The sequence below is a fragment of the Amblyomma americanum genome, chromosome 3 (assembly GCF_052857255.1).
Source record: "Amblyomma americanum isolate KBUSLIRL-KWMA chromosome 3, ASM5285725v1, whole genome shotgun sequence".
Lineage (NCBI taxonomy): Eukaryota > Metazoa > Arthropoda > Arachnida > Ixodida > Ixodidae > Amblyomma > Amblyomma americanum.
The window spans coordinates 102,874,783-102,899,250 of record NC_135499.1 but is presented as its reverse complement, the minus strand read 5'-3'; the positions used below and the strand labels follow the sequence as shown (position 1 = coordinate 102,899,250).

Genomic DNA, 24,468 nt, shown 5'->3' with positions numbered 1-24,468 from the left:
CCAGGCGGCTCGGCGCGCATCCATGCGCCGCGTTCAATGGGCGTGCATAGCGTCGACGCCTCTCCCAGACCATCTACGCGACTTTGTTTCGAAACTCGGTTTGGTCCTGCTGCCGACCTGTGATCGGCTAGAGCGGTGGGTTGTTTTACGGTCCTGTACCTGTGCGAAATGCCCGCTTCCGGAATATAATCGCCACGCTACAGTCACCTTCGAGGTAGCGCGTGTCTTTTGTCGCGCGGTTCATGCGGGATTCCGTGGGCAGGACATTTCGAGCTTTGTCTCCCGCGGCCGCTTCCCCAGCGGCCGTATTGCTCCCTTGTTAATTGTGTCGGTTCTTTCTAGTTTATGGCGCAGTCGATGCACCGCGGTCGCTGGTGGCTTTCGACGCCACGCTGAGTGGCCAATACTTGGCCGTCTTCGAAGGGAGCTGATCAGCTTCTTGTCAGTGGAGCTATTTTCTTGGGAGACGAAGACTTCCTCCGGCAGTGGTCGTGCCCATTCATTTCCGTCAACAACGATCGTCTTGTTCTGGTCCTTAGAGCAAACAGGCGCTAAGGTCCGTTTTTTTTTTCGCGTGTCAGAATATTGCTGTGTTACTCTTCTGTTTCACTCTTCTGTGATGTGAATAGGCATGCCGTACTGTCTTAAATCGCTCACAAGCAGTTCCAGTTAGTAGCTAAATGATGCATATCGTACCTCTTTAATTGGCGCGCCTTACATGCTTAGCTTCATGTCTACTTGTTAATGTCAATGTATCCGGGAACCTTGGATTGTGTACATACGTAAATAAAATTTTGTCCAATGAGGTCTTTTGGATTATATCAGACTGCTTGGCATTGCGGATGTCAAAAATATTGGCTCGTCTTTCCCCATGTACCAGGAAAGAGGAACCGATTTGTTTATGTTTAGGTGTGAAAAAATACCCAAATACCTAATTAGAAGTTGATGGATACAAAATAGAACTGATGGGCAGAAGCAAAAATAAGGGATTTAGAGGAAAATGAGTTACAAACTGTCAAGAAGTTTTCCGGCCTCATTATCTAGAAAAGCATCGCTTTGGAGCAGCAAATTCACCGCGAATTATACCAAGGTCATTTCCTATAACACATTTCCAGAGAATTTGGACCACTCGCACTCCCAGAATAGGTGTGCGAGTGGTCCAAGATTTGGATCACCAGACCAAATATGCCTGTATTCAGTTTGTCGTGTGAATGAAAGTGTGGCTGTTCCAAATAATTTGAAATGACTAAAATTCTTTCGAAAGATTTTGAGCAATTTTTCAATCTTGGCACAAATTTCCGATGACACCCGCTGTCGTTTTTTCGACGATGCTCAGCTAACCCTGGTTATGCAAGCGAAAGCTGCAATAAACGCTACGGCCTATTGCGGAGTGCCGCGTGTCTGTCACAACGTTGTGACGTTGTGAGCGGTAACGCATGCAATGCAGCTCACAACTCTCTCCCCTCGACGCCATGTACCTCAAAGCGTGATTGAGGCCTCCACTCAACCAGGAATGCAGTTATGCGCCATTCCTTTCCTGGAAATCATCAAAGTGTAGAAAGTTATTAACGCCATTACCAATGAACACAATGTACGCCGGAGGCCTATAGCTTCAGTGCCGCGTTTCTGCCACAAGAAACCGACCGCACCGGCCGTGTTTCGATGGAGGCGAAGCAGAAACACCGGCTGACAGGCAGCGCAGGCTATCAGACAGAGCGAGTGTGCTGCTGCGGCGTCGCTCAGTCAATAAACTTTATTTAGCCAAAAGTTAGTAGCTTGCCCCCCCCCCCCCATCCCCCCTTTCCCCCCCCCCCCCCATGGGCCTCAGCCTAAGCCGAGGCCCTGGGGTTGGGCTGCCGAGCTGAGGACGGTGCCGTGGGTCGGTCACAGCCTCGGCCGCCGGGCTGATGATTTTTTTTTTCTGCGTATCCGGATCGTCGCTTCGCTGCATATCGTCCCAGGCTGTTTTATGATTGAAATCCACAGCCTCTGGAGAGCTGCCACATTCTATAGTGATGTGCGCCAAAGTACATTTAGCAGCACAGCAATTGCATACCCTGCATGTCTTCTACGTTGCGCTGATTGCATATACCTAAGATTACTGGCGAAAAGTAGGAGCTCGCTTGTGTCTTCCTCCAGGCCATTGCTTCCTTTGGTGAGGCCGATTTGTGGGAGGATAGTAATTTCCGTGTATTGAGTCTGTAGCCTTCCGTGATTTCTCGTTATGTGACCGGTGCTTCTCTTAGGTTTTCTCATGTTGGTAGCTCTATCGTTTCCCGGAGAAAAAGTCGCTCCGGCAATGATGTGCGCTGCTTCGTTCCCACTGATGTTTTTATGGGCCGGTGGCCATAATAATGCCCTGGTTCTCTAACTATCCAGACCTCTAAGGAGGCATTCTGGCTCCTTGGAGATGCGGCCTTTGCTATAGTTGCGTAGTACTGTTTTGCTGTCGCTGATTATCTCTCTCTTGCGCGAGATTGTCTACAGGCTAGCGCTGCTGCAACGACTGCGATTCCGATGTCTTGCGTGTCGCTCGATGCAGTGTTGACTGGATTGCCCTCTCCGTCTACAACTACAGCTACGGCGGCTCCGTCTTTGCCTACTGTGGCATCCACGTGGGGGACGTCTTGTGCCGGCATTTACTGTAATATTTTTTCTGGGGCTCTGACCTTTTGATTTCGTCTTTCATAATAAATTCTAGGCGCATGTTTTAGGTATAAGGGGGATAATGAGTATTTCTTTCCGCCTAGTGTCCAGGCTGACTTTCTTAGTTTCTGCGACCGGTGCTAGGCGTACCATCCCTAGGATGGCCCTGCCTGCTTCGGTGCCACTCATCGCCATCTGTGCTGTTCTTACTCTTTCTCTAATTTTGCTCCATCAATCAAGGACCGCCAATTCTCTAGTCAATGAGTTGAAGTTTTCACCAGGTTTAGAGCGCTTTTTTGGAGCAGTCTGACTATTCTCTAGCTTTTGAAATTCTACTTGTTTGAGTTTCATATATGGGGTGGCATACCTAATTCTGCTAATTACGAAAGCTTGCTTGACTCGGAGAAGGTTACTCTCCTTCATGGCATGCCTCTTCAGCGAAATTCTTCTCATTAAACCTGCGACCTTCTTGGCTTCCGCTTATTGTTTCTTTAGGGTGTTTGTGTTTTTCCCTCTTTCGTGGATGAAGAATCCTAGTATCCTAACTTCACTGACTTTCGGGACCTCCTGCCTACCCACAGCTAGCCTGATCGTCAGCCGCGCGGCACATCTACCTTTGTCATATATTAGAAGTTATGACTTGAGTGGTGTGCACTCTAGTTCTTTTTTTTGGCGTATTCGATAATTATGTCTGCCGCCTCTATTATTTTTTTTAAATTTTGATCTTGACATGAAGGTGTAAAATTCACTAACCCATAAATTGATATCATCTGCATAGATGCTTTAGATCAATTCTGCTATCTCGTATAGCAAAATTCGGAGACTGATATGTTAAACAAGAAAGGGGACAGTACGGCTCCAGCATAGCTGCGATTGAATAACGTCATGGTTGACATGGTTTCTTCAATTCTCAGCTTATTTTATGTTTGTACCTGGCCTTTACCATGCGGCAACGCGGCAGGGCTAAGACAGGTCCTGTAAACCCGGCATGACGCAAGTTATTGGATGTCAATGCTCATAAGCACCTCTCTCTTTTCTCATTGAGTAGAATTCACATAAAAAAAACATTTACCTGGAGACACGAGAGAAATCCACATGAAAACATTTTTGGCAAAACAGCCGTATATTTAGCGGAACTCTCAACAGGTTCGAAGCATTGAGTGCAGTTCTATATTTATGTCAAAATAACATGGTTGGGACAGACTGGGGCATTTCCGACTAACTTCGCCTATCCCAGCTTGTTGATCAACTCCATGATTCCGAGAGAGGTGGCCCCCGAGATGACGCCACGGATGATATGTGACCAGAAGTACTCAGCGGCTTCACCGTTCAGGACAGCTTCCCCATTTGTCATAGCACGTAAGACGTGAAGAACCTCTTCCTGCTCTTCCTTAGTCAGGGATGCATCACCCTGGAGCAGCCGGCCGACACTCTCAAGACTTTTTCCAGCCTTCAGCATCACTGCAGCTGCGTCCTCTGGAGGAAAAGTTACCATTACCATTATATTTATTTGCAATTCCGTTCAAGGCACCTTTTCTTCTGCACAAGCGAATTACTCAGTCTGGAAACAGATACCGCGAAAAGTCATTACGGGCTTGATGATTCATTAGGACATGGGGCTTAGGTATGGGTATATATTTACTTTCATTGCGGATTTCTCTATCGAAATAATTCGTTTCAGTTGAACGGGTCAGCAACGTTTTCTGTTTAAAAAAATGTAATATCAATGTGAGTCGGAACAGAATATTTTCAATGTCTACATTGAACTATCGCAATATTCCACTAGAAAATAGGCCTAAAAACGAATTTGACCAGCCGCGGGAATGTCGCAGAAGGAACAGTGTGTCATCCATTCTAATCCTTAGTCACAAAGTGAAGATGGAGCGGTAAGCAAAAGATTAAAATGAAAATGATCGATGTGTATATTATAATAAAATAGCAGGACAATGAAAGCCTAAGACAGAGTACAAACGTGATGTCAAGACAATTTACCGCACATACACGCACTCGTTAGGCATAGTTACTTCATGCCTACAGTTATCGCTGCAAATATGTATATTCCAACGTAAAAAACACCTCTCAGCGCTAGAGATGAACTGGTACTCCCGAATGGGCATCCCGAAAGGGCATACTGATTCGGAGTTAGTAAAAACTGAAAGTTCATAAGTACTCCTTTTCGAACAAAAAAGAGAACACACAACTACGTGATTGTGTTCGTGCAGGCGCATAAGGCATTTAGGATGATCCCCGTTCATAATAGCCTGTTTTTCTACACAATTAGATCGATTGTCCAATCTGAACAATGACAAGCAATATCCGGTTATGCACGTTTAACACCACGGAAAATATCGGGGAATAGAGAAGAAAAAGAAACCACCACGTAGCTGTGAAGTTGGCTCTAGTATCAGAAAGAACACGTCGTGCTACTCCACAATCGATTACTCTGTATGCATCAGTGACAAGCACAGTTTCTATTTATTTCCAAGCATTCTCTCCTCAGGAAGGCATTCTTTTAAATAGTGCAGAGATGCCATCCAAAGGTATTCTTTTTGGAAACTGACAGTTCCCACGCGTGTTGGTGCTACCTGAAAATAGGCTAGTTTCTGAAACGAACGCCGGTATTGCCTTCGGAAACAAGCATTCCCAAGCATCGCAAAACGGTTCTTAAAAAGGTCTGTCTCGAGACCCATGTTGGCAGCACTTGTGCGGCAAAACACCTGCCGGTCATGTGGGAAACATGCGGATTTTGCAAGTGGTGCCCAGATGGGCCTCGCGTTAGCTGCCCACAGATGACCCCGATCGAGCCCCATTCAGACCCACGTGGACAGTCGAAAGCCCTTCGAATTCCGAAGGGAACCGATGCGGGTTCCTCAGGAGCAAGCCACGCTTGAACAGTTAGCCCTTATAAAGACTAATATGGGACGCAGGTATAATCATCAAGGGCGAGCAAAATTTGGGATGGCCCAAATATTTCCCATGGGAGGCAAACGAAGATAATAGAGAAGTTTCCCGCAGTCCCAGATGCCCACGTGGCACCAACAGGGTTCCTATATTCTGTGTTATTTGGGTTGTTTAATAGAAATAACATCAATGGCAGTGTTCTTTCTATAGCGTGCTTGCATGCGCTTATTTTCTCATTAAAACTAGCAGCACTGATATGTCCAGAAAGGCTGTTCAGTTTAACTCCGTATGATCACTTTGGTGCCAACCTAACCGCGCTCGAGATATGAGCGTACTCCCAATTAATCGTGCAGCCAAGTCAATGTTTCTTTCCCAGTTGAAGATGATTTTTACGCTAGTGAAATTTTGAGGGCTCGGTTTGGACCGCCGGATTTCTCACCTCTAGAGAGAAAGGGTTTTTGCAGGTCCACTTGCGCGGCTCTGTTGATTGGAGGGAAAAAGAAAAGAGTTCCCATAAATATTTTATGAATACTAAGAATACAAACTCTACCGTCTGTTATAACAACTAGTGTACTTACTCTGTAGCTCCATCTTCATGAGCCATGAGAGAAATATGAGAAAAAAAAGACATTTTATTGTAAGCAATTACAAGTTGGCTAAGCACTGTAGAAGTTTTGAAAATTCATATTAGGCTTATTTTCAATCTGATTTAGTGATAGCTTTAAAGAGTAAATTAGAAAATTGCTGCATGCTTTCGATCTAGCGATTACTGCGTCAAAACAGGAATTTTTTAAGTACTTAAAAAGAGCTTATAAACAGAGCGTAGGTTATTTCCATATATTTTCAGCATATCTAGGCCTGAGTGCCGTCGTAAATAAGGTATATATGCTTTTTGTGCTGTTGACTGCAGATGAGGACGTAATGCCAAACTATTTTCCCTCCTCTTTGTATTCAGTCTAAACAGGTAAGTTCCGCAATTTACACAGCCATTACTCCAAGCTGGATGCATGGATAAATAAAGCATCAGCTGCGAATACAAAGAGCATATAAAGTTTTTCTCAATCATCTGACGGCGCATCTTCGTTGCGAAGCATGGAAATTTTTGTATGACTCAAACGTCCAAAAATATGTCGTCCCCTTTCATTCATTAAAAGCCTTTAAACCAGAACAGTATAGTAAATATAGAACAAGTTGTTCTAATGCCGAGCATCCTAGAATTTGCACTGTTTCCTGACGTTTCAAATATTGACGTTTGTTTCTGTTTAATTTATCAATCTGCATATGTATGCAATTCGGCTTTCGGGTCGCTCAAATATTTCTAACATGCATTGTGGCCTTATAATAAAAAAAGTAAAGCTTCCACACTAAATGATCAACAGCGTATAAATGTTAGTTTCATCCTCATCATTCTAGATAGTAAGGATAATTCGCACGACCACTACAGCAAAAATGGGAATTTTCGAAATCCCACAAAAATCTTGGCATACTCACAAGCAACGGCAAAGAGGGAGAGAAGGGTGAGCCACAGACAGGTATTCATGATGAAGCTGAGCTGTAGGAACCAAAAAAAAAACCGAAAGAAGTAGAGAGAAGGATGCATGCCGAGTTTAGAAGTAAAAAGGTTACATTCACCATGCCCATGCATAATGTTAGAGCATAATGTTTGTTTGCACCTCTTACAAATTCGCCCTTTGACGCTCAGTGCAGTAGGAAAAGCCGTGTTACCTAACTCTTTTCAAGGAATATGTTAAGCATTCATTCTCTTCAGCGTACATGCCAAGTGTCGCGGCAATGTTTCTTGATTCTCCCATGCTGTAACATTCACAGACCACTTTTTCAGTCTTTGACAAGCAGGGAAGAACTTCGGGGTTGAAGGTCAGAATTGTTTCATGACCAGATCTTCAACTAATAAATGAGGCTGGTGATTCCTGGAAGGTTTGTTTTCTAACCCTGCTATTTCTAGACAGACTGAAATTTCTTCTCCGAACTCTTCTTTTCAGGAGATGCACTGCAGATTATAAACGAATATCTTCATACCACTAGAAATACATGAAAATATTACAACTAGAAATAAATTTTTATATTAATTCTATCGGATGCTCTCTGCAAAAAAACACTAAGAGTCTTCTGTTTGTACTCTAATTGCAGCCATTAAATTGCGTTCATTTTTTGCTTGCGTAATTAATTGTGTTCTTTGAATTATAATATTGTGCAATCGCGTGATGTATATTGGATTGAAAGCATAAATGTCGTAAGTTGGTCTCCACCTGTGCAGCGGCGGTGGTTAGCCGATTTAATTTTTGTGCTCGGCTGTTTTTCCAGCATAGTATACTATGATCCTCTTAATCAGCACTGTTTAATATTTTCTATATTTAACCACGCTAGGAAACTCAGGACTCTTAATTGTTTCCACTAATAGGCAAATCTATTAACAACCTCCTCCTTTTACTGCGCATCAGGTTCAATTTAAAACATCTTTTTAAAGATATATATCTCGACCAAATAAAGCAATTGTGTTTACGGGGAACGTAGCAGTATACACCAAACGCATTCTTCCAAATCGAATGAAAAACAAATCGTAGCTTTGCTTTAAAACATCGAGAAAGCAAATCGCAAATATCCGAAGATAAATAAACTGGATAATGGCAGAATATAATATATAACTGGCAATAAGAGGGAAGACTTCAAATGCTATAGCATCGATCCAAAGAGTAACAGATATGCAGTGGCCACATCAGAGTACTCAGGCACTACCTGCGGGGCTCATTTGGGGAGGAACCTGTTTGAGCGGCCTTTTGACGAATTTCTGAAAGGAAATAAAGTCTGCTATGCTGTAACTGCTAGCAACAGTAAAGCGTTCTACTCACCAGAGTTTTACGTAGCAGCCGCTGTGTAGTGTCGCGTCTCTCCTCTCTTTTTATACTCAGTTGCTGAGGATTTGTATATGTTGCCTTCGTGCGATGATGTCAGTTGTCGACTTTTTTATCTTGGCGTGAACGCACGCCACGAACGGCATGCATTATTATCGGCCAATTACATGCGCTTTGGCAGCCGGATAATATTCTTATGCACAGACAGAAGGAGAGAGAAGAGGGGCTCACATTCCGTGAGTGACCTCATTAAGAGATGAAAAGGAGGGACTAGACGGAAAAATGTAGAACAGCTGCGAGAAAATGTCGCTGTCCGACGCACGACCAGACGCGCTGGTAGATAACTGAAATACGCGCCTAGAGGGAACGAGACAATGGACATGACGTAGATCTTTAAAAGCTTCGAGTCACAAATACGTATTTCTATTTATGCATGCAACTATGCTTTATGCTGACTATCCTTGCATATTTCTTTTTCATCTGCAGTCAACTAGCAGTGTACGATAGGGCACTTTATTTTGCTGCATTAAAGCATATCTGCTTTCTGAATTTCGGAATATTTCCTCCTTGTTTTTCAAGTAGGACTGCTTGTGTTGTTCAATCTCTTTTGTGTTTCCCGCGCCTTTTTCTGTCATGACTTTACATCTCTGTCCAACTCTAAACAGGAATAAATATTTAAATGAAGCTTTTTGGTGTTCTTTTTAAACAACCGCGGTAAACTTTCGTTTAAAAGGCCAATTTCGCTCATATACTTTTTTTTGTCTCTTGAAAATGTAACAGGGCTATCAAAAATTTCTTGAGGAACATGTTGGCTAAAGTTTTTCTTACTCATTACCTACATATTCTCTATTTCTCAGTACAGCGTGATTTAACATTATTCCATTCGTTACTGCTGCAAAGGTATTCAATAAAAGTCGTTCACTAGTCAAGACGGCCACAGGGTGTCGCTGTCTTCGAATTTAAAATTTGAATCGATCGCAAGGTGCGCTGCATACTTGGTGCTTTTTCGACTCCAAACACTGGATCAAAAACTATATATCTGTTGTGTAAAATTTAATTTATTTCCTTTGTGCAAGTGCAGCATAGTTTCGAAATAAAGCAACGGTTGCAGTTCTCTATTGGTATCGTTTAACTATTGTTTGCTGCGGATGGCTGGAGCCTAAAAAATCGATACAAAGCCATAAGATCGTTTTGCTTACGTTACGCAACCAACGAGTATGGAATGCCTGAACACGCATAATTAATCAGATTTGTGAACAAAATTTCTACCAGGAGAGTCGGAGTGTCTCTCGCTGATTTTCATATCTTAAATAAACACTGATAGGTCGTTTAGAACGCACCTATTCTTCTTTTAGAAGTGTGTTGATACCATGCTCCAATAGTTCGATATTACAATATGCAGTCACTACTGTCTGTATGATGATGACCCGAAATAACTAATACAGTCCTTCAGTGGACCCTAGAGTTCACAGAACAAGTAATATCCAAGCTGATGGGCAAATAATTTTGAAATAAGAATATCGATGGCTTATTTTGTCTCTATCATAAAAAAACCCTACAGAACAGCAAAAAAAAAGAATTGGGAGTTCAAGGGCAGTGGCAAATTTCCGCAGGAAAGTTAAAAAAGTTTATTTTAAACGCACATTCGCAAACAGCGCGCACATCTAATAAAGAAGTCAAAAACGGCACTTTAGATAGGAATATCAAAAGAGCAAGCACCCCATGGTAAAGATTAGGAATAGGTAGTTGACTCACGCGCGCACTCTTGTATATAAAGATAATAAACTGACTCCCCTTTCAAACTTTCTTAATTTTTAAACAAAATCCTTCTTTTGTTGAACAAATGTGAGAATGTTGTTATCGGCATACTTGCATCTGAGAGAAACATATTTGTTTCATTTTAAGGACAATTGAAAATAAGTGGCAGAGGCCCTACCTTACCTGCAAAGCAATAGACACGTACGGTATTCGCCGTTCTTTTACATGGCATGTGCTCTTCTATAATAGTACAGCTAGTTGAGAGGCATTTCTGCTTCTGTTGAGATAACGGAAATACTAGAGAAACGTATACTTCAATGGCAAGTTCTTTATGAACACAAATTATTCACATATCATAGGATTGCAAAGTAGCAATCAACGCATGCTCACATTCTTCATCAGAACGTCTGTAGCATGCTGCTAGTTAATATCAAAAATATCTCATCGTTTTCAAGTTGCACGAATCACCTCTCGGTGCGAGCGCTGGACAAGAGATTTAAAAGAAAGCCCTGGTTGGATTTGAATACTTAAAACATTCCCCACAATAATCCACATTTTCCTCAAAATTTAAAGCAATTTCCAAAAAAAAACTGAATTTGAATACTAAATAAATTGGTTTTTGGGAAAACAAAATGCACAGTGTCTGCCTCACTTATCGGCGGACATGTGAAACGCGTCGTAATGAAACGGATAAAGGAGGGACGGAGATAAGAAAGGAAGAGGTGCCATAGTGAAGGGCTCCGGAATAATTGCTACCACCTGGGGGCGAATTTGCGTTTCGCGTCCATCAAAACGCCGACGTCGCGGTCGGGTTAGAACCCGGGTACTCCGGCCAGCAGCCGAGCGCAATAAGCACTTGGCCACAGCGGCGGGTTACCTGTATGCTCCCTAGATACTATTGGCTATAAGCTTTTTCTTTTATTCCGGCAACTTCTCCTCTGTTGATAGTCGATGCTTCTGTTATCGAATCCCAATTATGCTTGTCTGGGACTGGTGTCAAAGGATTGTAATGTCAAGGCACCTGGGGCTGCAAATAGCAGTAGTGTGGATTCCTTAGCGACACCACCCATTTTATAGAGGCAACAGTGACTTTCAAATCCTGTCGACTAAATCGTGACAAAAATAAAATAAAAATGAGACATACACAGTGGGCACTATATATATATATATATGTGTGTGTGATTACTGGAACCAATAGAAGAACGTTTTGACAATAACTAACAACATGCTACAGACGTCCTGAGGAAGGGTGTGAGCATATACTGATTGCTACTTTGCAATCGTATGATATGTAAATAAATTGTGTTCATAGAGAACTTAGAATTAAAATATGTGCTTCTCGAGTATTTCTGGGTATCTCCAAAAAAGCAGAAATTCTTCTCAACTAGCTGTACTATTGTAGAAGAACACACGCAATGTAAAATAGCAGCGCATACCGTAGGTGTTTATTGCTTTGTTGGTAAGGTAAGGCCTCAGGCACTTTTCCTTTTATTTGTCTTTCTAATAGAAAAATTTTTTTCCCTGAGATGCAAATATGGCGATAAAAAAATTTTCACTTTTGGTTCATCAAAGCAAGGATTTTGTTTAAAAATTTAGACAATTTGAAAGGAGAGTCAGTTTATTATTTTCATATACAAGAATGAAGAGATGCGTAAGTTAACAATCTATTCCTTAGTACCATTCTTGATACCTTTAGTAGAAGTGCGCCCTGGTTATGAATGCGCATTTAAAATAAACTTTTTTACCTTGCTCTCCAGCGGAAATTCCCTGCTGCCCTTGCAGTCTGATTAATTTTTTTTTGCTGTTCTGTTGGTTCTTTTTAATGATAGGCAAAAGACATTCATTTTATTATTCCAAAAATAATTGGCAAACCAGCTTGGAAATTAGTTTTTCTGTGAACTGTAGGGGCCACGAAAGGAATGTATCAGTGCTTGTAAGTCATAGTCATGCAGGCAGTCGGGACTGTATATTGTAATTTCACACTATTTAAGCGCGGTTTCAACGCACTTATAGAACAAGGATCACGCGCTCAAAATGACCTGGCGTTGCTTATTTGAGATATGAAAAACAGCGAGAGACAATCCGACTCTCCTGGTAGAAATTTTGATCACAAGTCCGATTAATAATGTGTGTTCAGGCATTAGATACTTTGGTTGCGTCTCGTAAGCAAAACGTTCTTATAGATTTGTATGGACTTTCTAGGCTCCAGCCGTCCACTGCAAATAATAATTAAACGATACCAATACAGAACTGTAAAATTTGATTTTATTTCGAAACCATGCTGAACTGGTACCTAAAAAAATAAAACAAATTCTACACACCAGCTATCTAGGGTTTGATCTAGTGTTTGGTGAGGAAAAAGCACCGAGTGTGCAGCACACCGTGCCAACGGTTCACATTTTAAATTCAAAGGCTGTGACATCAGGTGGCCGTCTTGATTAGTGAGCGATTTTTATACATTTCCAGTTTAGCAGTAACGGATGGCGTAGCGTTGAATCGCGCTGTACTGAGGCATAGGCAATGTGTAGGTAACGAGTAATAACAATTTTAGCCAACATATTCCTCGTGAAATTATCGATAGCCCTGATATATTTTCAAGAGACAAAAAACGTATAGGCATTAAAATGGCCTTGTAATCGAAAGTTTTCCACTTTTACTTGAGAAGAACTACAAAAAACTTCATTTAAGTATTCCTGTTTACAGTGTAAGAAAATTACAAAGGTGTGAGGAAAAATGCGTGGGAAACGCAAAATAGGTCTAACACGCCAAGAATTTTTCGTTCAAAAGCAAGCAGTAAGTAACACGAACTTCAGAAAAAGAAATGCTTTCGTTTAGCAAAATACAATGCCCTATCGCAAACTGCCGGCTGCTGCAAATGGAAAAGAAATATGGAAGGACAGCCAGCATACAGCATAGTTGCATGCAAGTATAGAAATATGTATTTGTGACATGAAGCTTTAAAAGCTCTGCGCCGTGCTCATTGTCCCCTTCACTTTAGGCGCGTATATCAGATATCAACCACAGCGTCTGGTCGTGCATCAAACAGCGCATTTTTTTTCAGCTGTTTTACAATTTTCTGTCTAGTTCCTTCTTTTCATCACCTAATGAGGTCACTCACGGAATGTCAGCTCCTCTTCCCTCTCCTTCTGTCTGCGCATGAGCATATTATCTGGCTGGCACAGTGCGTGTACATGGCCGAAATTATTGTATGCCTTTCGTGACATGTGTCCACGCTAAGATAAAAGGTCGACAACTTAAGTCATCGCAAGAAGCTAAGACATACACATCCTCTGATAATGAGTATAAAACAGACCAGACAGCGACACTACACAGGGGCTGCTCCGACGAACTGGGGTGAGTAGAACGTTTTACTTTTGCTAGCAGTTACATCATAGCGGACTTTATTTCCTTTCAGAAATTGGTCAAAAGGTCACTCAGAAGTGTTCCTCCTAAAATGAGCCCCGAAACTACAGCTTTAGTGTTATAAGGTGGCCACTGCATTTTTATGCATCTTTGAATCGCTGCTATCGGACTTGAAGTCTTTGCTCTTATTGGCCAGTTATATGTTTTGTTCTGTAATTATCCAGTTGAATTGTCTTCGGATGATTGCGTTTTGTTCTCTCGATATTTTAAAACAAAGCCACGATAAGTGTTTCAGTCGATTTAGAAGGATCTGTTTGGTGTGTACTGCTACGCGCCCCGCAAAGCTCAATTGCTTTTACTTGGTGAGATATATACTTTTAAATAGATGTTTTCGGTTGCACTTCATGCGCAGTAAATGGAGAAGATTCTTAATAAATTTGGCTTTTAGTGGAAACAGTTTAGAGCCCTGAGTTTTCGAGCGTGGTTAAGCATGGAAAAGGAAGTAAATGGTGCTCATTAAGAGGATCATATTATACTTCGGTGGAAAACAGTTGAGAACAAGAATTAAATCCACTCGAAAACAGTTGCTGCACAAGTGGCTATCAACATACGAATTTTAGGCTTTCAATCTAATGTACATCTGGCGATGGCACAATATTACAAGTAGAAGAATACAATAAATTATGCAAGTAGAAAATGAACGCCAATATATTGCTGCAACTACAGTAAAAACAGAAGTCACTCAATGTTTTTGTGAAGAGGGCATCGGAGTATTTATTTATAGTTGTATTATTTTAATTTCTGTCTAGTAGCATGAGGATATTCGTTTCTAATCTGTAGTGCATCTCATGAAAAGAAGAGTTCGGAGAAGAAATTTCAGTCTGGCTAGAAATTGCAGGGTTAAAAAACAGACCTTCCAGGAATCACGAGCTTCATTTATTAGTTGACGATGGGGACGTGAAAAAATCCCGACTTTCAACTCGAGAGTTCTGCCCTGCTTGTTAAAGATTCCAAGGATGCTCTCTGAATGTTACAGAATAGCAGAATCACGAAACATGGCGGCGGCACTTAACATGTATGCTGGAGAGACTGAATGCTTAACATATTGCTTGAAAGTAATTAGCTAACACGGCTTTCCTACTGAACTGAGCCTCCAGCGACGACTTTGTAAGTGGTGCAAATAGGCATTATTCTCAAACATTGCATGGGAATGGTAAATGCAACGTCTTTATATGTAAACTAGGCACGCATCTTTCTCTCTATTTCTTTCTGTTGTATTTCTGGTTCCTACAGCATAGCTTCATCATGAAGACCTGCCTGTGGCTCACCCTGCTCTCTCTCATTGCCGTTGCTTGTGAGTATGCCGTCATAATTGTGGGATTCTGAAAATTCCAATTTTTTCTGTACTAATCGTGCCAATTACCTTACTATCTTGTAATGATGAGAATGAAACTAACATTTATACGCGATGATTGTATAGTGTGGAAACTTTGTTTTTTTATTATACCGCTACAATGCATGTTTGAAACGTTTAAGCGAATGCAAAGCCGGATTGCATACATATGCGGATTGATAAATTAACCAGAAAGAAATGTAATTACAACGTCAGGAAACGTGAAAAATCTTGGATAGTCGGTATTAGAAGAACTGGTTCTATATTTAGTATACTCCTCTGGCATTAAGGGCTTTTAAGGAATGCAAGAGGACAACATATTTTTTTCGATGTTTGAATCATACTAAAATTTGCATGCTTTTGAACGAAGGTGCGCCGTCCGATGATTGAGTAAAGCTTTAGAAGCTCTTTGTAGCCACCTCTCATGCTTTATTTATCTATGCATTTAGCATGGAGTAATGACTGTTTGAATTCTGGTACTTACCTGCTATGACTGAATAGAGAGAGGAAGGAAAATAGTTTGGCCTTCTGTCCTGATCTCCAGTCAATAGCACAAAGAGCATATACGTTATTTCCGACGACAATCAGGCGTAGGTATGCAGAAAATATTTATTTGGAAATAACGTAAGCTCTATGAATAAGCTCTTTTTAGGCACTTAAAAAATTCGTGTTTTTAGCTGTATTGCCTAGTTCAAAAGCATGCAGCAATTTTGTGATTTCTTCTATAAAGCTATGACTACTTCACATTGGAAATGTGCCTATTGTATGTTTCCAGAACTTTAACAAAGATGAGAGATGTCGTAATTGATAACAATTACAATATGTTTCTTTCTCATATTTCTTTCATGCACCATGAAGATGGAGCAACAGTGTAAGTAAAGTCGTTATTATTACAAACGGTAGAATTTCTATTCTTTGTATTCAGGAAATAAATATCGGAACAATTTTCTTTTTTTTCACTCCAATCAACAGAGCCCCGCGAGTGGACCTGCAAAAAACAGTTTTCTCTAAAGGTGAGAAATCAGGCTGTCGAAAACGAGCCGTCAAATTTTCACTACTGTTTAAATCTTCGTCAACTGACAAAAAAAAACAACCTTGACGTGGCTGACGCAATAACTGGCACCACGCTCATATGTAGAGCCTTGTAGGTTTCGACCAAAGTGATTATTCGTGATTGAACTGAGCAGCCGTTCAGGAACAATAAGTGCTGCCAATTTTAATAAAAATATAAGCGCACAAAAGCAGGCTATAGAAAGAACACTGGCGCTGATGTTATTTCTATTAAACACCCCAACTCACACGCATTATGGGGCTCCAGTGGGTCTCATGTGGGTGTATGGGTGTGGGGGATCCCTTCTAGTATCTTTGTTTGCCTCATATGGTAAATATTTAGGCAATCCCAAATTGCGCTTGACCTTGATGACTACACATGTGTCCTATTTTAGGCTTTGCAAGGGCTAACTTTGCTCAAATTTTGTATGCCTTTTAGGTGTACTCAATGGCAAACACAACGCATATGTAGGACTTATGACTAGAACTTCTGGGCTATCCCTAGTACAGCAGCACATACAAAAGTGTTATAAGACCGTCAAGGGCCTTGGTAAGACTGCAATGCGGGCAGATCTGCTTGATGCCCAGAAAAGCCTCCTGTGGGCTACTGAGCGCATATACAGCTCAGCTGTGGGATTTATGCAGTAAGAGCTTGAATTACTCAAATGAGGCTGGACGCAACAGAATCAGTAGATCCCTTAAGGCCGCGGGAGGGGGGGGGGGGTGGAGCACGTGGTTCCCCAAACGACTCCGATGTGGGATTCATGTGGGGAGATGCTACGAAAGTTCGCGGCTTGATGCAAGACGAATCGGGGCTAGGCTTAGCAGGGCTGTCCGCACAAAAGCGCTGTAGGCCTGAAAGGAACCACAGAATCCGCTTCAGTCACATTACGCAATGCGAACGGGTAGCCCCGTAAAATACGCTCCTCGACCCCACAGAAAAATATAAGTCATGTTGTCCAGGTGTGCTTTGACCCTCGTGAATCTTCATCGGTTCCCTGTCGGCGTTGGAGGCGCTTTCGGCTGTCCACGTGGGTCTGAAAAATGCTCTATCGGGGGTCATCTGTTGGCAGCTCACGCGTGGCCCGTCTGGGCACCAGTTGCAGATCCCGCATGTTTCCAACATGACCGGCCAGTGTGGGCCGCACATGGGATGCGCACATAGGCCTCGCGGCAGTCCTTCTTGAGACCCGTTTTGTGATGCTTGGGAATTCTTATTTTTTTACGGCATTACTGGCGCTCTTTTCACAAACTATCCTATTTACAGGTAGCACCAATACGCGTGGGAGCTGTCAGTTTGCAAGAAAGAACACATTTTGATATCATCTCTGGAATATTATAAAAGTGCCTTCCTTGGGGAAGAGTGCTTGAAAATAAAGAGAAGCTGTGCTGGTAATCGATTGTAGAGCGGTCACGACGTGTTCTTTCTCAGATAGGAGCCAACTTCCCAGTTACATAGTGCTTTTTTTTCTTCCCTATTCGCCGATAATGGCCGTGGTGTTAAACGTGTGCAACCAGATATTATTTTTTATGGTTCAAATTGGACAATCCTTTTAATTTTGAAGAAGATGGGTTATTCTGAACAGGGATCATCTTGGATGCCTTATGCACCTGCACGAACGCAATCACATTATTTGTGTGTTCTCTTTTTCGCTCGCAAAAGGTCCACTTAAGTACTTACCGTTTTTGTGAACTCCATATAAGTATCTCAAGAGGCCCTTTCGGGGCTATCAGTTCATCTCAAGCGCAGACGTGGTGGTCTTTAGGTTGGAGGATAATATTCGCAACGATGGCAGTACGCCTGGAGTAACTGTGCCTAACAAAAGTGAGATGTCTGGTAACGAATGTGAGAAGTGTGGTAAATTTTATTGACATCACCTTTGTACTCCGTCTTATAGTTTCCTTGTTCGGCTATTTTATTATAGTATCCATATCGGTCCTTTTCATTTTCCTTTTTTGTTTGCCACTCCGTCTTCACTTTGTGACTAAAGATTTTAAAGTATAACGCACGGTTCCTTCTGACGACATGCCCGCGGCAGTTCAAATTTATGTTTAGGCCTACGTTCTAAGGCAATGCTGCGATCGTTCTATATATGCATTGAAAATATTACGTTTCGCCTGATACAGATATTACATTTTTTAAACAGAAAAAGTTGCTGACCCGTTCAACTGAAATGAATTATTTCGTTAGAGAAATCCGCAGTGAAAGTAAATTTATACCCATACGTAAGCCCCAAGTCTTAGTGAATAATCCAGCGCGTGATTACTTTTCTCTGTATCTGTTTCCAGACTGAGTAATTCGCTTGTGGAGAAGAAAAGGTGCTTTGAACGAAATAGCAAATAAATATAAAGGTAATGGTTGCTTTCCGTCCAGAGGACGAAGCTGCAGTGATGCTGAAGGCTGGAAAAAGTCTGGAGAGTGTCGGCCGACTCATCCAGGGTGATGCATCTCTGACCAAGGAAGAGCAGGAAGAGGTGCTCCAGGTCTTAAGTGCTCTGACCAGTGGAGAAGCAGCCCTGAGCGGTGAAGACGCTGAGTACTTCTGGTCAAATATCATCAAGGGCGTCATCGAGGGAGCCGGCATTGTAGGAATCGTGGAGTTGATCAAGAAACTGGGATAGACGAGATCGCCAGAAATGCCCCAGTCTGTTCTAACCATGTTATTTTAACATCAAAATAGAACTCCATTCAATGCAGGGAACTGCTGAGAGTGTAACTAACTATACGACTGTTTGGCCAATAATGTATGCATGTGGATTTTTTCTCTTGTCTTCAGTTATATGTTTAGGCTGGTGAAACGGCTCACGCAAACGCTGGTGTCTCGGAAAATAACAACCTGCCAAACAGCTGCGCTAATAGTATCTTCCATCTGATTTTTTGCTGTACGGCCAAAATAATGATCGCGGGAGCATTTATAGGCTAAGCTTTTAAAGTGACTTTAAAAAGTCGATCTTGACAAGTTTGCCGGCTCAAAAACCGGATTTGGCTTAAAAGTAGGTTGTAGCCTCTTTTTAATTTGCTGTTTGTTACTTTGGGCTAACGGTGATGTAATATCTTTCATGATTGCCTTCCTTCTGATTCTGCTAACGTTCACGCCATATCATCTGCACAGAAAGTGCAGCGCTGTTGATAAGCCAATGTCACTACTGTCTTCCTTTCACAGTGTGGTGCGAAATCAAGGCCCGGACTCGGCATGTTCACGTTCTCGTTTTCATTAGGAAAATAATAAATAAACGCACAGAAAAGTGCTGTTCCATTGTAGTCCGAATCTGATTCTCTACACGCTCTGTTGGGAGGGTGCCTTTTATTCATCATCATCATCATCAACCTTACTACACCCACTGCAGGGCAAAAGCCTCTCCCATATCTCTCCAATTAACCTTGTCCTTTGCGAGATAGATCAGCGCTTTGTTTGCAAACTTGTTATCTCATCCGCCCACCTAACCTTCTGCCGCCCCTGCTACGCTTACTTTCTCTTGGAATCCACTCCGTTACCCTTAAGGACCAGCGATTTTCTTCACTTCGCCTTACATGCCCTGCCCAAGCCCATTTCTCCCTCTTGATTTCGACTAGGATATTACTAACCCGCGTTTGTTCCCTCACCCACTCTGCCCCCATCCGGTCACTTAACATTGCACCTATTTTTTTTCTTTCCATGGCTGGCTAAGTTGTTCTTAATCTAAGCTGAACCATTTTCGTTAGCCTCCACGTTTCTGCCCCGTAGATGAATACCGGTAAGATACAGCTGTTGTACACTTTTCTCTTGAGGGAAATTGATAAACTGCCACTCAAATCGGAGGGAACCTGCCATACGTGCTCCATCCCATTTTTATCCTTCTAGTTATTTCCTTCTCATGATCCGGATGAGCTGTCACTACCCTCCCTAAGTAGGCTCTGGCTGCCAGTGGTGAACTGCTGTTCCCTTGATATACTGTTAAACATTTCCTTGGTATTCTGCATGTTGATTTTTAGACCCAGCGTTCTCCTCTGCCTGTGTAACTCATTGATCATGATTTGCAATTCACCTCCTGAGAGACTCAGCAAGGCAATATCATCAGCGAATCGCAGATTATTTAGGTATTCTCTATTTACACTTATTCCCAGCTGTTCCCAATTCATGCCTCGGAATACCTCCAGTAAAAAGGCGATGAATATCATTGGCGAGATCGTGTCTCCTTGCCTGACGCCCGTCTTTATTGGAATTTTATTGCTTACTTTATGGAGGACTATAGTAGCTGTGCAGTTGCTATAAATATCTTTCAGTATTTTGACATAAGGCTTTTCTAACCCCTGATTACGCAATGCATGTATGTCTGCTGAGGTTTCCACTGAGTCGAATGCTTCCTCGCAATCAATGAAGGCTACATATATAGAGGTTGGTAATATCCTGCGCATTTCTCTATCTCTTTATTGATAGTGTGAATATGATCTACTGCGGAATATTCTTTACGAAAGCCTGTCTGATCATTTGGTTGAATAAAGTCTCAGGTAGCCCTGACTATATTAGCAATTATCTTTGTAAATACTTTGTAGCGAACAGATAGTAAGCTGATCGGTAAGTAATTTTTCAAGTCCTTGGCGTCTCCCTTCTTACGAATTAAGATATTGTTTGCATTCTTCCAATTTTTTGGTACGGTCGAGGTAATGAGGCATCGCGTATACAGGGTGCCTAGTTTTTCTAGCACCATGTCCCCACCACCCTTCAACAGATCTGCAGTTACCTGATCCTTCCCATCCGCTTTTCCCCTTTCCATTGCTCGTAAGGCTTTGTTTACTTCCTCTTTCATTACTGGCGGGATGACGCATTGCTCTGCACTAGTGTCTTTCTCATTAACGCTCTGATTACATTGGCTACTGTACAGATTTGTGTAGAACTCTTGGGCTACGCTAACTCTTTTATCTATGTTGCTAATGACATTGCTCGGCTTGTCTCCTAATGCATACGTCTTGTTTAACCCTATGCCTAGTGTCCTTTTCACTGTTTTTAGGCTATCTCCGTTCTTTATAGCATGCTCGATTCTCTCTTAAATAAACTTCCTGATGTAGGCTACCTTGCGTTTATTTAATAACTTCGATAGCTCTGTCAGTTCTCATCTGCCGGTGCGGTTAGACGCCCTCATGCTTTGGCGTACCTGAATCAGATCTTTCGTCACCTGAGATAGCTTTCCGGTATCATGTCGAAATATCCTCCTGCCTACTTTTACTGCGCACTCCCTAATGATGGCTGTCAGATTTTCGTTCAGTCTATGAACATCAAGATCGTCTTCCTCAGTTAAAGCCGAATATCTGTTCTGCAGCGCTACCTTAAATTCCTTTACTTTCCCTCTTATGGCTAACTCGTTAATGGACTTCCTCTTCACTAGATTGTTCCCTTCGCTCTTCAAGTCTAAGCTAATTCGAGACCTTGATATTCTGTGGTCGCTACAGCGCGTCTTTCAGAGGACGGGAACATCCTGAAAGATGCCAGGTTGAGCGCATAATATCAAGTCTATTTCATTTTTATTCTCACGATTGGTGACCTTCCAGGTCCACTTCTGGTTTTCTCGGTTGCGGAAGACGGTATTCATGAAGGTGAAATTTTGAGTGCTGATAATAGAGGCAACACGGGCAGCTCCAGTTGTCACCTTTTATTATCGGCACTCAAAATTTCACATTCGCCTATTTTTTATTTTACCGATTACATGACCTCTCACTACTTCTGCAAAATCTGAAGGTTCGCAAAACTTTATATATATATATATATATATATATATATATATATATATATATATATATATATATATATATATATATATATATATATATATATATATATATATACTTCCCTTTAGGCATTTCACCCCTTAAGCTTAGTTATTGTTTTTCTTGCGTAGCTTTTTCTATTAACTAGCGGATAGTAATTTAACTTCTTTCGAGCATTCCGTTTTCCTCTGTGCAATCACTGAAGGCGTTTTTGCGACTGGGTGTATTCTATGCAGTTCAAGTCGCAACCGATCAAAAATGTGTTGTGTATGCAGGCAAATTTTCTACCATTACACATTTTGTGCGCCTTTGAAGCCCGCAGTATGTAAAACAAGAACTTGCTGATACACAAAGAAACCGTTTTTATTTTGCGAGGTGCACCCCATAAACTGTAGAGCAATTCTGAGCGAATCAGACTGGTTTTCCACGCGTCATACTTTAAGCGATAATCCTCTATAGCTGAATAACGTTTATTTGTAATATAGGCTTCAATTGTTGCTCTTCTATGAATTCTCCAGGAGAAAAATCTCACCGTTCCTGAGCTATAGTACAACAATTTTTCATTTGCTACTGCTGGATGCTTCGTGTTATAAAAACATAGCAAAAAATACGGGAGGGTATTTGTACCCTCTCATTTAGCCAACGACAGAGATGCTGATTGTATACCCCCCTCTCAGTTCGTACCTGAGCCTAATATGTGTGTATTCACGATTATTAAAACCGCTCCCTACCGAAGTTTGCAATAGCAGAATGATTTGAAAAGGGGCATTTTTTGCTACCATACATTAAAATCAGGAACAAACACGTTAATTTAAAATAAATGCTTTATAGTGTGGATTATCGTGACTGGCCTGCCAAATAAAAATTTCTGTACCTTTATTTCTGGTTCATAATACCAATTGTGTTGAAAAATTATTAATTTCAGGCCTTCAACTCTATTTTCTCATAGAGAATACAACGTTAGCGGCCCAAAAATGCGCATTGTCGTGGATGAATTACCTCCTCGCAATGCTACACTTCACGACTATTACATGTGTATTAACCGAAGAACGCAGTCTCGAACTTATCTGATGAGTCTTGAATACAAAGAAATCAATTAAGCATATCATAGCTCCGAAGTGCCTGAAAGTATAGAATGGGAGTGTTGATAAAAATCATTAACGCATTAGAAAAACTATTCAGAGGAACGAAACAGTAATTACTGTTTTATATTTTTAAGAGGGGTTAACATCCCAAAGAGGCTAAGGCTATGAGGGACGCCGTAATGTAGGCGGCTGTGCAAATTTTGACCACCTGCGGTTGTCTGACGTGCACTCTTTAACGGGCCTCTAGAATTTCGCCTTCTTCAAAATTCGACCAGAAGCGAAGCAGCGTATTTCGTGTCAGCAGCCGAGCCCCATAACCACTGAGCCACCGCGGCGGCTGATACAATAATTATACAGGCTGTTTCACTGAAGACTTTGATACAATTTACAAAAATAGGATTTTTGAGTTAGAGAATCGTTAGAAAAGCGCATTTTTTAGACATAGCATTTTCAGCGGTGTAGTACATCAATATACAGCTAAGACGTGCTTCCACCAGGCAGCTTATCTGATATTGAATAGAAACATTTACACTATAACTACAACGCTCCTTAATAAAGTAATTTCAACAACAAACTACGGCAATTTCGACGAGTTACGTGCACTGAAGAGGTTAACTATTCAATATCAGTTAAGCAACTCACTAGTTAGTACGTGTTAGCCGAATTCGGATGCACTAAATCGCTGACAATGCTATGCCGAAAAAAGCGCTCTTCAAACTCCAGGAGCTTACCTTTGAAGATTTTGTAAAATCTTAGGTGAAACAACCTGTATGCGGCGGTGTCGTTCGCGCGGAGATGAAGTAAAAAACGTTATAAATGTATCATCAGAACACAACGTAATCAGTATATTGCATCTTCGACTGTAAACACAATCCGCAGATCGCTTGCTTTGAATCTGCAGCTCTGCATCAGGCAAGGCAACAGAGAGGTGACTTACCCACGTTTATTATTTTTTTTCTTGTGAACAATGAAGCAGTAAGGGACTTTTCTTTCATGCCTCAAGTGAATGCAAAGTTTTTTTGAAATACAGCGGCCACTCGAAAGATAGGCCAGTGAGCCCTATTGTTCAAAAGAGCATATGAACGTACCTGAGCCAACCTTCTAGTCTCATTCATGTGTTGAATTAAAAGCTTGACTTTCCTGTACGCAAACATCAAATCCATTGCCTGAAACCTTTTTCCGTAAAAACCAGACTGTACGACTGACCTGCGCCGAGGTATGCACCCTGATCAGTTAGAGTGATTAATATTTTTTTGCGGATGTGCCTACGAGACGTATAAGAACTATTTCTCGGATGACTTGAAACTTATAATACTTCAAACAAACCGCGAGAGCCGAAAGTTCTTTTCGGAGTAGGCTAGCCAGAGAGAGCAGTGAAACAAATGGCAACTCAAGATTAACTTGTGTAAGCAGGTTTCAATTTATCGGTATACATTTGCAAACGTAGACCATGTAAATTTCTAAAACAGTGATGGTGACAACGAATTATTTGAAGCACGCAAACTTCCAATTTTCTAGTCTTGATCCCAAACTTTACGATACCAGGCACGGAGTTATTGACTAAATAACACAGACAAGAGATATGCTCTCGAGTACAATATTTCGTAGGTGTAAACTAAGTTGAGCATTTTGACACCTATGACTGTCCGGCAATATTTG

At 41.6% G+C, this 24,468-nt stretch overlaps 1 long non-coding RNA gene across 1 annotated transcript; it reads right to left on the bottom strand.

The window, feature by feature from the left end:
- Nucleotides 1-3,746: 3,746 nt before the first annotated feature.
- On the bottom strand, nucleotides 3,747-6,024 carry LOC144123191 (uncharacterized). The gene is made up of 2 exons (XR_013313034.1): nucleotides 5,987-6,024; nucleotides 3,747-4,122 (listed from the first exon to the last, which is right to left on the bottom strand). It is a non-coding gene; the product is annotated as an uncharacterized LOC144123191 (long non-coding RNA).
- Between the last annotated feature and the right edge of the window lie 18,444 nt (nucleotides 6,025-24,468).